Genomic DNA, 13,325 nt, shown 5'->3' with positions numbered 1-13,325 from the left:
GTGTGTCTTTTTCGTTATGCAAAATATTTCAATATTTTTCTTATTTCAAGCTATCAAAATCAACCCTTTCATTTGTCTTCTATAATGTGTTATGATGGCTCCGACTTCTGCCATTAGACTTGCTAAAATGCTGTTACCTTGTATTTCATTTTCTAGGGAGTGTAATGTTTATTTTCTTGCTTGATGTCATGGTAACAGAAACACTTCCTTTATATGATATCTAAGTTTGTGTTTTAAATACAAGCAGGGCAGGTTGGAGATTGCTGTATATCCCATGTGGAAAGACAGCACTAGCTTTCTGGGTGCCAGCACATACTCCCAGCTGTTGCTGTTGCTCTAGGGTCACAGATGCATCTCACACTGAATCAGTTAAAAATGCAGTAGCTCTGCTTGGGGACACAAGCTCAAATTTTCAGGGCCTGATTATTCTGTTAGTTTCATATGTGCAATTCCCACTGAAGTCAGCAGAAGTAGTACATGCAAACCTGACAGGCTAATTTGGAGCCCAGAACTGCGAAGGATGTAATCATACATTTGATTTCTGTGTGTACTCAAGGTCTACTTCTCACCCATCTGCATGATGTTAGGATTTACCACAGCTTTTAAGGATTTGAATGGATCAAAAAATATTAGGTTACTTGTGATATTTTATTTTCAATGATCAGGGGAAGAAAAAGAGATCCGAAGTATATGAGGTCATGTTGGATAAGCCCAGAAAGAAAAATGTGTTCTACAGTGCTCTAAAACTGAGCTAAGAGTAATACAATGTATGGCATATTATGTACAGAAAAGAAATGTGAGACCCTGAGGGATGAAGGCAAACTAATCAAAGGAATAGCTAATGGCCTAGAAGGAGAACAGGGAACAACCTGGTTCTTAGGGAGCCCGCTCAGTTCTCAGTTCAGAGGGCCAGTGTACAGACTGTTGGGACCTGAGCCCAAGGTCTCAATGATTTTATCCAAAAGGGGTCAAATTCAAGGCAAATTCTTTATGTCTATATATTTTATTCTTTTATCAGAAATGGACAATTTCTTCCACACAGGGAACAGAGCCAAGTATTGGGGCTGGACCACTACTGCCACATTTGCACAGGCTTCTACAAAATGACTTACGCCTGCACTCCCACAACACACCAGTAGTGCTGCTGGTCCAGCTGGCCTGCTGACTGATCAGCATCTCGGGGTAAAAAAAATTATCAAGTAAACTGGATTTGGCACCTGGATCATTAGTAGGTGATCTGAGAAGATGACCAGTAAGGTCTAAGCAAGCTGCCACTTGTTCCAATAAGCGAATGGAGATCAAAGGCACCTTTAATATGATGCTCCCAGTGTCAGTATTAACTCTGTTTCTCATCTGTTTTCAGATTAAGAGGACTGTGAAACCTGAGAAAGAAAGGAGGGTGGAGTGACGCTTGATTACACTGGAAGGTATGGCAGTTGGCTGAACTAATGGAGAACAGAATTACAGACGTTCATAGGAATTGAAGGAGCCTTACAATAAAAAGGAAGGGCAGGCAGTGCAGTCTGCAAAATGGAGAACGTCAGGGTTTGTTGTGCCCTCTCTCTTGAAGCCTATAGCTTTGGGAAACGGTGAAGATGTAGTCTTAGGAATCCTGAATTTCTCTGGCATCCCCAAATACTCTAATTAATACTTGCAGAAGGAGGTGAAAAGCGCTGTTTGTGCTAGGAGCTGTTAATGATCAGTTTTTAAACTATTTGTATCATTTTTCTGTGACGACAGCACAGGACCATGCCACTGAAATAAAGTAGGAGTTGCTAGCCTGTAACACTGAAAAAAATTAGTCCAAGGCCAAGAGTATTTAAGGCTCACGAGTAAAAAGGTATGTGTAAGATGGACACAGTACAAGGTGGCCCCAAGAACGAGGGGTAAATGTTAAGGTACTTAAAGATTTTAATAATTTTACATTTTCTGGGGTCTGGGAGAACTTAATTTGCATTCAACTTTACTGGAACACCTAGCCAGTCAAACGCTGTACCCCTACACAGCCTCGGATGGGAGGTACCCGACGGGTCACCGCTCAGCTGGAGGCCGTTGAGGAAAACGAGAGCGCCAGCAGGGGCTGGTTGTCCACCAGGCGTGAGTGACCACATCTGACCCAACCTGCAGCGGGCAGCACGTCCCCCCGTTCTGCTGCGTTTGGGGGGGAGCTGTGGCGAGCGCTGCGGTTACCTCCAGCACCGCCTGTCAGAAACGCGCTGCGCAGCCAGAAGGGGGCTGCCCGCTCCCCGCCACGCGCCCCTCTCCTCAGGCAGCCGTGCCCCTGCCGCTGCGCGGCCACGGGCTTCCCCGAAACCCTCCTCGCGCGGAGGGCGCGCGAACGGAGCCCCCGGGCTTGGATGAGGGGATTCGTACCTCCGCGAGCGCTGGGGGACGCCGGGCACCGGCAGGACGGGGGCTGGCGGGAAGAGGTGAGCGCGGGCCTGGGTAGACAGGGGCAGCCGGCCGCGGGCCGCTGCGCCCCGCGCGCCACCTCCCGGCGGGGCCGGAGGTGGTGGTGGTGGTGGTGTGGCGAGGTGCCGCCGTGGCCGCCGCTGAGGCGGGAGGCGGCCCCGGCCGGCGGAGCGCGGCCGCCCCGCAGCGCCCCCAGCGGCGGCGGGGCCTCGCCGAGGGCCCGCGGGCTCCGGGGGCGGGCCCCGTCCCCGCCGTGAGGTGATGCCACCGCTCCGCCCCGCCTCGCCCTGCCGGGGCTTCGTCCGCCGAGCAGAGCGCGGTTCTCCCGCCCGCGGGGCTCCGCGCGTGGCCGAGAGGCCTCGGTGTTGGGGGAGGCCGTGAGGGGGGACCCGCGTACGGCGGCGACCTGGGGAGCGGAGCTTGGGGTCCCGGTCCGTGGGTCTCAGTCCCGCAGTTCCCTTTCTCCAGAGCCTTGAAACCCACCATCCGCTGCCTCCTGTCAGTTACAGCCTGTCCGGACTGGTAATGGCTGAAAGTCACTGCCGACTTGATAGTGGCAGCGGGCGAGTTGCTGATTTCAGTCAGTTTGACTGCACACCTGTTAATCATCACATGAAGTCATGCTTTAGCTGCACCCCTCGCCAGGAGTGTTGAGGACTGAGCTGCATGCAGCTTGAACAGTCATCTCCATCCAAGCGCCCTCAAGCCATGGTTGAAGCTTCATGGTCGTGATGGGGACAGGTTCACCCTGACTGCAGCAACTCTGCCTAAGGCGACCACGCTCACCTCAGTTGTATGTTGTATTTGCTCTGTTTATCAGGGACTGATAAATAATTTTAACATAAATAATGCGCAGCTTGTATTTTCACTCTGAACAGTTATGTAGGAGAGCACCTAACAAGATGAGGTTCTGGCATCAAATATTTAAACTTTAGAGTAGGTGCTGTACATGTCAACTGTGTGGACAAGAAACCTGGTACTTGGAGAATACAGGACAATGAATGCAGAGGAGGAGTTTAAAAGATGATAGTGGTGGTACTTGACTTAGGAGAGAAGATGCATAAGCCAAGAGTGGAAAAGGTTGGAAAGAGAGCAATAAGGGATAGGGTTGGTAGGGCCAAAGGTAGGATGGATGGGGAGTGAGATCGCTGGACCTGGATTCAGAGCTGATCATGAAAAGTTTACTACGTTCCCATAGTTTACACAGGACAGTTCTTAGCATTTTTTGTAATAATTTTTTTAATGTTGAAAGAAATCAAGGTGAGCAGAGCAGACAGTCTGCATTATTAGGGAGAGCAGTAAACGAAGTGCAGCAAAAAAGGGCAGTCCTATGGATGGAGAATAAGTAGTCTGATTTTTAGCTCGGTGAACTGAAAGTAATGGTGGGATATCCAGAAAGAAGTGTCAGAGATAGAGGGAGAGGTGAGATCAGGAATCAATAAAATAAATTTGCTGTATAATCTTGAGAAGGGGTAAGTTGCCTTAATAACTAGCACAGACGAAGGAGAAAATACAGAAAAATGTAAGTGTACTGGGAGAAGAAAGATGAAGGTTACCAGAGGAAAAAGCAGGGGGTCTGTCAGAATGAGAGTAAGAGACTTGCTCTGGACAGAAATGAAGGATGTGTTATAAAGACTGATTGAGGAAAACTAATCTGGTAAGGAGACTTCTTGGTAAGGCCAAGAGGTAATCTTTTGAGGTAGAGTTTGTAGAAGTTTGTGTAGTCAGGAGAGAGAAAAGATTTAAAATGTGGAACAATCAGCCACAAGTTAGCTTTTGTGGAGTTTGGCAGTTAGGTATTAAAAGCAGGTCCTAGTTGTGTGCCTATATATACATATGGATTTATGCCAAGGCTGTCCCTGAGTGTCCTGAGGGCAGTTCTATGTAAGCCCCTCCGCCCTGAAGTGGCAAGGCGGCAGTTTTGTGATGGCAGTTGCCCTCTGCATGTGTCTTGTACTGTAGCTGTTCTGGCTCATGCAGTGAATTTAGGTTCCTGTTAGAGGCTTATTCGTACAGGGAGCAATATATGTAGCAGATGTTTGCAGTGACACAAAACAGCCTTTCAAAAGAAGCCACATTTTTTCAGTCAGCCCAAATGTGTTCCTATGTGAGATGGCAAAGCAAACCAATTGAAGATGTGTACAGGCTTGTAACGTGAATTTCTAGTGCAAATATATATATATATATTCTTTTCCGGTGTGGGACAGCTAGTTCTTACTGTGGTGTCCAGGTGTGTCTGTTTCATGCTAGTCCTGCTCTTTGCTCAGGTTTTGATTCTGGATTGTGGGTAGCTTGTATTTTGTCACTAGCCTTTCACTGCACCTCTGAGGTAATTCTGCTTGTCTTGACAGGCCTTGATAGCACTTACCGTGCACCTGGCTACGTGACTCCTATTCCCCTATCACAGGGAAGAGATGAGTTTTCTCCTTTCATGTGACAACAGTGATAAGAACAGTTAGTCTAAGTTGTACATACTGGTCATAAGATAGCATAGAAATTCTCCACAAATGTAAATGCATTTGTACTTTATTGCATTTATAAATAGGATTAAGACTGAGTCTTAATAGCTAAGAAACATGTTATTCATACAGCTATCATAAGTGTGTTTGCTTCAGAGTAGAAGTTGGACAGAGGTAGACAAATAAATACAAACTAAAAGTACTCTTTTTTGAATTTGTTTTGCAGATGTTTTCATGTCATTGATATTTTTTATTTAATGCTGCTAGTAACCACACACTGTAAAGCGGAGCCAGTGTTTGGAAAATGCAATTTGTTCCTCAAAAAAAGGAATGAGGAAAGATGTTTCAGTGGGAGACTGCAAGTAAAGAGTGTTAATACTGCACTTAGCTGTGACTCACTTTGCAGATCCTGGCCTTACAGACAGGTATGTTTTGATAGAGCTTTGTACTTGTACTGCAGTGCCATTTCTTGTTTCACCTTGCTTGGAGTAGCTGCAGGTTCATGGTGAAAGAGGCTGCACTGCTTGTTTCTGCTCACTTGTTTGCCTTGCCTGTCCCATTGCATAAAATCTAGTGATGGTGTGTCTGCAGGAGGGAGGAGGATTGGTTCAGCAAGCTGATCTGATGGAAAACTGGCCTCCCCCAAATTAAACAGAAATATAGTCTTCTGTCACGCAGGGGAACTGAACTGATTGATTGAGATAGCGATTGCACGGTATCCACATCCCATGCAAGGGAGGGGCTGGAAATCTACTGGTGCTTGTGGAAAGAATGTGTCGGAATAGGACCATCCCTTTGTTGGTCATCTACAGTGACACTGGGTTGATTATACTAGAAGGTCTTAGGTCACTCTTAAGGCAACTGAATGTATGAGAGAGAGGTCAGTATGAATTCATCCGCATTTAGGAGTGTACACACATTACACAGTGGTTGGTATCTGCATTAGAGACTTTATGGAAACAAGTTTTATAGAAACAAGTTTGAGGTGGAATTTGCTTTTGGTTTGTGTGTTATTGCATATAAAAAGAAAAACAAGCAATTTGAGAAATTATCTACAAAACCAACAGTCCAATGGGTGATTAGCTTGCTGCATTTTTTTTTTTTTAAATACACTACATCTGCTTGTACTACTCAGGTGGTACTAAATAGAAAAAATACAGCCATAACCAGCTGTTACAAAACTCTCCTGGTCTGTGTCAATGACAAATCTTCACCAGCGTAAGACTGGTGAGGAAGTGGAGCTGTATTTCTTCACTTTGCTTACATGCATGCCAGAATCCAGGCATTCAGCTGTAGAGCTAAAAACTGCGGCACAGTTCCGACCCCCCCCCCCCCATAAGATCTGTTGCATCACATGCAGAGTGTTAAAGCTATATGCTTTAGGTTATTCTCAAGCAGCACAGAACTGTAGCTGTAACCAGCATCTTGTCTTGAAATTCTTTTCTGTATGCTCTTATGTTTGTCATTTAAGTTACTTATTTTTAAATTACGTCTGAATCAACATTTCAGATTATTTGGGGGGGAAGCGTCATGATTCAGGAGAGACCTGATGCAGTGACCTTGCTCACACTGAGAATTTCTTCTTCAGCAGAACAGAAGTGATGCTAATGGGCAGTTCGTGATGCTCCCTGTAAAGAGCAAGGATGGTGGAATTGGTCCACTTTGATGCTTTTGAGTTTTATCAAAAGTATCTCTTTGTGGTAACTGCTTAAATTCTGTAAACACTTCTTGCTCAAAAGCATCCCTTCCTCTGTCTCTTGTGTGATTTTTAGTTTTTTTCCCTTCTTATGATACACTAACACTGGTTTTGTTGTATATGAGGAGGTAACATTTCACAACAAAAACAGCTGTGTGTAGTCCTTAGATTCCTAATTCTCTCTTCTCCTTCAAATGTTTAAGACTCATTTAACATGCTTCATATTACAGCTGTTCACTTAATTTTTTTTTATTTTTTTTTTTTTTACTGTGGTCCTGCTTCTTTGCATGCTTTAAAATAGTTCTAACTTTAATTTCTGTAATTCATTTTGGTCAATGAGAGATGCTTGCATTTCAGCTGCTTTGTTGCAAATGCTAACTTCTCTAAAGCAGAAATACACTCTTTGCCCTATTTAACTGTGGGACTTTCTGACCCTACACTGAACAACCCTCCTTTCTCTCCAAAGCTGGGATCTTCACAGGAGGAGTTGATGAACATGGGCAGTTTCGGGTGGGGTTTTTTGTTTGTTTGGGTTTTCTTGTTTGTTTTGTTCATTTGGTTTTGGCCCAATGTTGATTAAAAACCTGTTTCTTTGGTGCTGAAAAGTGTAGTGACGAGGGATACAGCCTGTACACATTAATCTAAGTTTTAGTGGTGTTTTAATTATGAGTAGCTGTATGACTTCTGCAGGCATGCTCTACTGTCTGTGAAGAAAATCATGAATGTCTGAAGTCCAGAAGACAAGCTAAAAATTTGGTGCTTCTCCATTAAAAAGAAATTAATAGGTGGAGAATCAACTAAATATTACTTTCTTTTTCCTCATGATAACCCTGACTCCTTTTTAAAATAACTTTTTAATTAATTTTCTTTGGAACCTGTGGGAGGGCTGTTTCATGGACATTCTTAATGCTACTTTTATTTCCTTCTTGTACAGTATTATAACTAAATTTTTTTTCCTAGCTCTGTATTGCCTGTTTGCCCTTCAGGCTGCACAGATTATAAAATGAGATTTCTCTGCTTCTGGCCACTGATCTACAGTCTCTTTTCTGTTCTCTAATCTGCTGTTCTTTAGTACTTTGATTCCTCATGTTCTTGGGTGGCCTTTCTTAGCCCTCTCTTTTGGATTTACTGTTTCCTCTAGCTTTTCCGAGGCTGCTTTCTCCATGTTCATTGTCTGTTTGGCATCAGCATGATCTGTAGCTTCGCTCTTTCTTCCTTTCATCCTTCACAAGATCTCTGCTGCATATGGTGGCCACCTTTCTTTAAAACTGCTTTAGCAAAAGCTCTTTCAAAAACTTAGGCAATCTACCATCTACCTTCTTTCCTGTTCTTATCTTCACTGTTCCCTCCCCACAATGCTCCTAGTTTGAGATCTGTCAACTCTGCATGATTAAATCAGTGTAAATAGTCTTGGCAAACAGTTTTGGGTTCTTATATATTGGCTCTGCCTGGGTCCTCAGATTCCCCCCCCTCCTCCCCCCGCTAGAAAACCTGCTCTTTTCTCTCTCTGGGCACCGTCTCTTGAGCGCTGTCTCTTTCTCTGCTTTTTCTGTCTTTGTCTGTTGTCTCCAGGGCCTCCACTGTCACATCATACAGTTCTTCCATCATATCTGGCATTTCTGACCTGATCTTCCTCTCTAGCTTGCCTGCATTTTCTCATTAGTTACAGGTGTCCCCTACTGATTCTGTCAGACTTTTTTTTTTTTATAAGGTATTTCCTACAGCTTTTCTAGTTTTTTTTTTTTTTACCCTGTGACTTTTAAAAATGTCCTCTAACAACTAAAGCGAGCTGGTGGGGTTTTTGTGTTAGCTTGCCGGCTTTCTTCGTTTTTTGTTTTGCATATTGACTTCCTGGACCCATTCTGAAAAATCTGCAGACCATCCCGTTTGTAGTGCTTAACACCAGTACCATCTGTATTTCTAAAACTACTGAGGACGGTTGAGGTTGCATGTTAGACTGCCTTTGTGATTTTAGAGTTAACATGTTAAAGCTAATGGCCATCATCATGTAATTTTTAGGTCTTTTAATATGGTTTGTTCCAAGTATGCTTCACTAACAGTTTATGCTGTCAGCGTGTTGCCTTGAGCTTCCAGTTGCACAGCTTCAGCAATCTTCACCTACTGACATTCTCTTTCCTAAGGCCAAGTTTCCCAGGAGATTTTTCTCATGTGACACAATCTTCTGTAAACTAGAGCGCTGAAATCTCTTAGCAAAATTAGTTCATCAGGCTTTAGTACTGGGTGACCTCACTGTGAAATAGCCTCTAAAATATATTTTATGTGTCCAGATTGTCTAGGTAATTCCATTAGTATCATTCTCATGGTAGCTGAGCAGGTAGATTGTCTTATTATCACAGTACCTGAATTAAATTCAGGCTAATTTAGTAGATGGTAAACTCTGCTGGTGATAGCCGTTCCATGTAACTCTTCGCTTCCACAAACTGCTCTCCATTTTTAATGTGAATTTTTTTTTAGAGAAATGCAATTATCTTTCTCCTTCTTAACACCTTTGTTTTTTAAGTAATACACACAAAATAAGTGCAAATTGAGGTGATGTATTTGATGTACTGTCATAAAAGTAGGAGAGCTATTTCTTTTTTTTTTTTTTTTTGTCAAAAACCACCTTTGAGTTAATGTTTCACTCATTTGACATTGGACCTGAACTGGGACAGTTAAGATTGGTTAAGATTCATAGGGATGAACATGGTATAAATTCCTGGATAGTGAGACTGAGCAGCTAACTGTTTTTCATGGTAACAGAAAAACAAAGCAGTCAGTATCTGTATTGTTTTATCAAGCATTCCTTCAAAATATGCAGTACTTCTCTTTCCTGAAATCAAGTGGACTGTAAAAAATTTAAAATATTTTGGGGTTTAAACTAGGTAAAAGAGCGACCTTGGATGGGGGAGATTGGGATAATTATAACACTTTTTATATTATTATTTTTTTTAACTTGAGATATGGACTATATCAAGGTGAAAGGGGGTTTATGTTCCATTGTTGGTCATGCCCTAAGAATGCTTTGTGACTGTGGATTTATTTGCCACCTTCTACTTCCACCCATGTTATGTGAACAGTAAAAGTCTGGAAACTTAATGTCTAATTTTTCTGCCAATCCCTGAGTTTTACCAGTAGCCACTGTGTTTTCCTTTTGTTGGTTACATTGTGTTCAGAACTGCCTTCATTGTTTCGTACAAAGCAACAACATTGAAGTATGCTAATCAGGTTGCTATTGCGAGCCTGATTTATTGCTTCTCAAGTCCTCCCTAAAGTTTGTTAATGCTGGAACTTCCTGATGAAAAGATTTCATGACATTTCCAGGAAGTTGTCACATCCTCTCCACCCTCCTAGCATCCACCCGCTCTTGGAAACAGCTGTAGCAGGTAGACTATTTCCACCAAAATGTTTGAAGTTTAGCAGTTATCTGCTGTGGAATACAGGATCTTAGAATGGAAAGCGTTAGGTGACTTTAATTTATAGGCTTGGCTATGGAGTTTTTGTAATAATATTTGCCTTAAGGGGAAAAAAACACATGAGTTTGGGGAAACGAGAGGGTTGCTTTACCAAATCATAAAAATTAGCCTGCCTCCCTGACCAGCAGAGCTGTTCAGCACTTCTGGAGCAACAAGTAGCAGCTTCCTTGGATTGTGAGACTGCTTTGAAACGCAGGTTGAATCGCTGGGGATGAGTAGTGATTCCCTGGCTCCATGTCCTTCCTTGAAGGCACAAGCTTGCATTAAGAGTAGAGAAAACTTGTGCTGCCTCTAGATGAGCTCCAGGAAGGATTGCACCAGGGAGGAGGTGTGCTGTTGCCTTTTGTACTCTCTATAGGGCATACAGTTTTCCAGGTTGGTGTAAGAGGCTACAGGGAAGCTGTTCAATTTTAGTCCTAGAACCCCAGGGATGAAAATCAGCATGCTGTTAGGCATGCCAGCTGCAGCTGCCATATAGTCTGCTCGACTAGGTCAGACACTATCCTCACAATTGTGATTAAAAAGTGTTACCACCTAACTTCACGCAGCAATCTCAGTGCCTTGTAATTGTTCAGAGCAGCAATTCTAGTTGGGATTATTCATGTGACAAAGAACTTGGCAATGATACAATCAATTCTGAAATATGTCATAGCATCTAATTTGCTATACATTTATTGTTTCCCTTCACTACAATCTGATTAGTGCACAAAACCTGAATGGTATGAGTCTGCTATTAGGTTGGTTGGGTTTTTTTGTTCTTTCCAGCAGAAGTTCTGTTTCCTGCCTTCTGTTGAAAAGTATATAGTAATTCCTGTGGGAATGTGTTTCCTGATTCTTCTTTGAAATCCACTATCCTTCCTGATGTAGCTGTGCAGATAGTATGAAAGTCTTCCATCATGATAGTGCTTATGTGATAAATGTTACTTGACTCAGTATAATAAAAAGCTAGTTACTTTGCTGAAGCAGGTCCTCACTGATTATGGTATCAGTCTATCAGTCAGACCCCCTTGATTTGCTGTAGTCCACTGTGAAGACCTTAAAGAGTGCTGTAGTTGCAGGTGACAAGAGAGATGTTTCTTGCTCATGCCGAGGGAGGCAAAATCTCCAAATCCCACTGGTCAGCCTAGCTGTGCCTTATGTTCATTCTCCTAAGACATCTGGGTTTTTGCAGTGTATGTCACAGCTTGAAGAAGGGTTGAGTTGGAATGCCTTTTCTGCTGTTTTATATGCCATGTAAATTTTCTTTTGAAATATGGCACACTGTATTGCTTACTAATTCTTAATAAATTCTTCAAGGGAAGACTTCTTGATCCTGTTGTGAAAAGAAGAGAAGGCTTTTACATGCAGTGCTGGCAAGTAAGTATGAGGTGAAAATAAGACAATCTTAGTGTTCGTTTGTAAGGCGAGAGTATATTCAACTAATAGCTTGTTCACTAATTGCATCTATTAATTTCTCAGGAGTTGCTGTCAACTGCAGTATACTCATTGATTTCACAAGTAGTATAGTTCTTTAATATTAAAATAATTCTATTCATTTACCAAAAGAATTAAAAAGAGGAAATAAATGGTTTAACTGTCTATTGTCACATGCAAAATCCTTGATTTGTTAAAAGAACCATGTAGAGAGGAAGCATTTTATCTTAATCTCACCGAGTTCTGTTAAGCAGCAAAGAATCACTACTTTTGTGGCACAGAAGTCCACAGATCTGGCTCTGTGGTGGGTATCTCCTGTGGAGATCTTGCTCAAGGTTGGAAAAGCTCACACACTGAATCAGTAGGACCCAATTATTAGCTCTTTTCCCTCCACCAATGTGTGTGCGTGTGCACGTGCGCACCATTGCAGCCACGGTCACTAGTCATACACATGCTCCTGGCTGAGACGAGTGCTGGAGCTTTTTAATTTAGAGAGCTCTGTTACTTGTGGGGATTATGTTTTGCGTTTAAAAAATTACCCGCTTTCACTGTTATGTATAACTGTAGAACACACAGCTGTTACTATGTTTTCAAACAAGGTGTTTTCAGCAGTAACTGTTGCTTTAGCAAGTATTCAAACATTCACGAACCCCCCCAAACATAAACCCCTTCTTTCCCCAGGCTAAACACAAACAATGTGAGCATAGCCAGTTATTCGTAAGTAGGCTAGTTCCTTTTCCACTTTACACAGTCATTTAACAGAACAGGCTTGAATATTTCTGTAAATTGATTTCTAGGCCATGCTGGATACTTTTTTGGAGGGGGTCTCCAACAAAGAGGCATATGGCCTTTGTGGAGTACCCTTCCAGCAGCCAGCATTCTCCTGCTCTTCCCCTTGCTGGACTTTTGTAAATCTCACAGCAGGACCTCATCCTATATCTGCAATGTTTGCTGATCTGGATTTGTATAATCCTTGTCAGAGCTAAACTGTCTTTTTAGAGTTTTGAGGGGTGTTTTTTGGTGATATTTTAGGGATGTTTGTGTGGTTATCCTGAGATACTGAGGCCACTCTGGTTTTGTCAAATACCTTTTTTTTTCTTTTTTAATTCCACTTCAGGTGAATAGGATTCTACTACATGTGCTAGACATCAAGTGAAAACATAGCTAGATATATTTTAACATCTTTAAGAATGTAAAAAGTGAACTAAAATAAATTAAGAAACCAAGTAGACAAAAATAAGAAAAAAGGTTTTCTTGTGTCTCCTGTTACACAGTAGAAAATAATTTAGAATACACTATATAACTTGGTGGCAAGGAACACTTCTTTTTCTCTTTAACAGCTCTCAGAAAAATTACATATAGTTCAGCAATGTTGCTGTTACCAAAACCTCCATGGTTTTGAGCATAGGATGGCATGTGTCAAACAATGCCTGTTCAAATGGGTTTGCTGTTCGGGAGATGGCTCATTAGAGAGTGCCTTGTGATTATGGTAATGCACTATGATTTGGGGCATTTGGCTTCTTTCTGTTGCAGTCTTCCAACAAGGCCTTAAGTGAGACAGTTAACCTTTCTTTCTCAAGCTTTTTACAAGCATTTGCAGTGGTTTTGGGTATGAACAAGCCTTAGGAAGATCTTCCCAGCCTTAAGGCAGTCATCCATGCTTCTGGCTACATATCACTGTCTTTTTTGTGCATTGAGATGCTTTAGCTTTGAATTTTTTATTTGTCTCTATTTGCTGGCTAATGGAAAATGTTTCTGTCCTCCTTTGAGAATAGTCGGAAAGACGTTTTGAGAGGTTATTGGAATTAAAGTGATTTAGCATGCACCTTAATTGCAAAATGCCTAAATTTGACATTGCACTTCCCTAATCAT

General features: G+C 42.4%; 1 long non-coding RNA gene across 2 annotated transcripts in view; it reads left to right on the top strand.

Annotated features, from left to right (window-relative positions):
* The first annotated feature begins 4,761 nt into the window (after nt 1–4,761).
* The window catches only part of LOC138687263 (uncharacterized), a 125,869-nt gene continuing 117,305 nt past the window's right edge, over nt 4,762–13,325 (top strand). For both annotated transcript variants that reach the window (XR_011326526.1, XR_011326527.1), the window contains exons 1-3: nt 4,762–4,854; nt 5,098–5,296; nt 11,337–11,396. This is a non-coding gene — a long non-coding RNA (uncharacterized lncRNA). The remainder of the gene's footprint in view (nt 4,855–5,097; nt 5,297–11,336; nt 11,397–13,325) is intronic.

This window comes from Haliaeetus albicilla, chromosome 10 (genome assembly GCF_947461875.1).
Source record: "Haliaeetus albicilla chromosome 10, bHalAlb1.1, whole genome shotgun sequence".
NCBI classification, from domain to species: domain Eukaryota; kingdom Metazoa; phylum Chordata; class Aves; order Accipitriformes; family Accipitridae; genus Haliaeetus; species Haliaeetus albicilla.
Note: the sequence above shows the minus strand (reverse complement) of the source record. Positions and strands in the feature narration are given on the sequence as shown.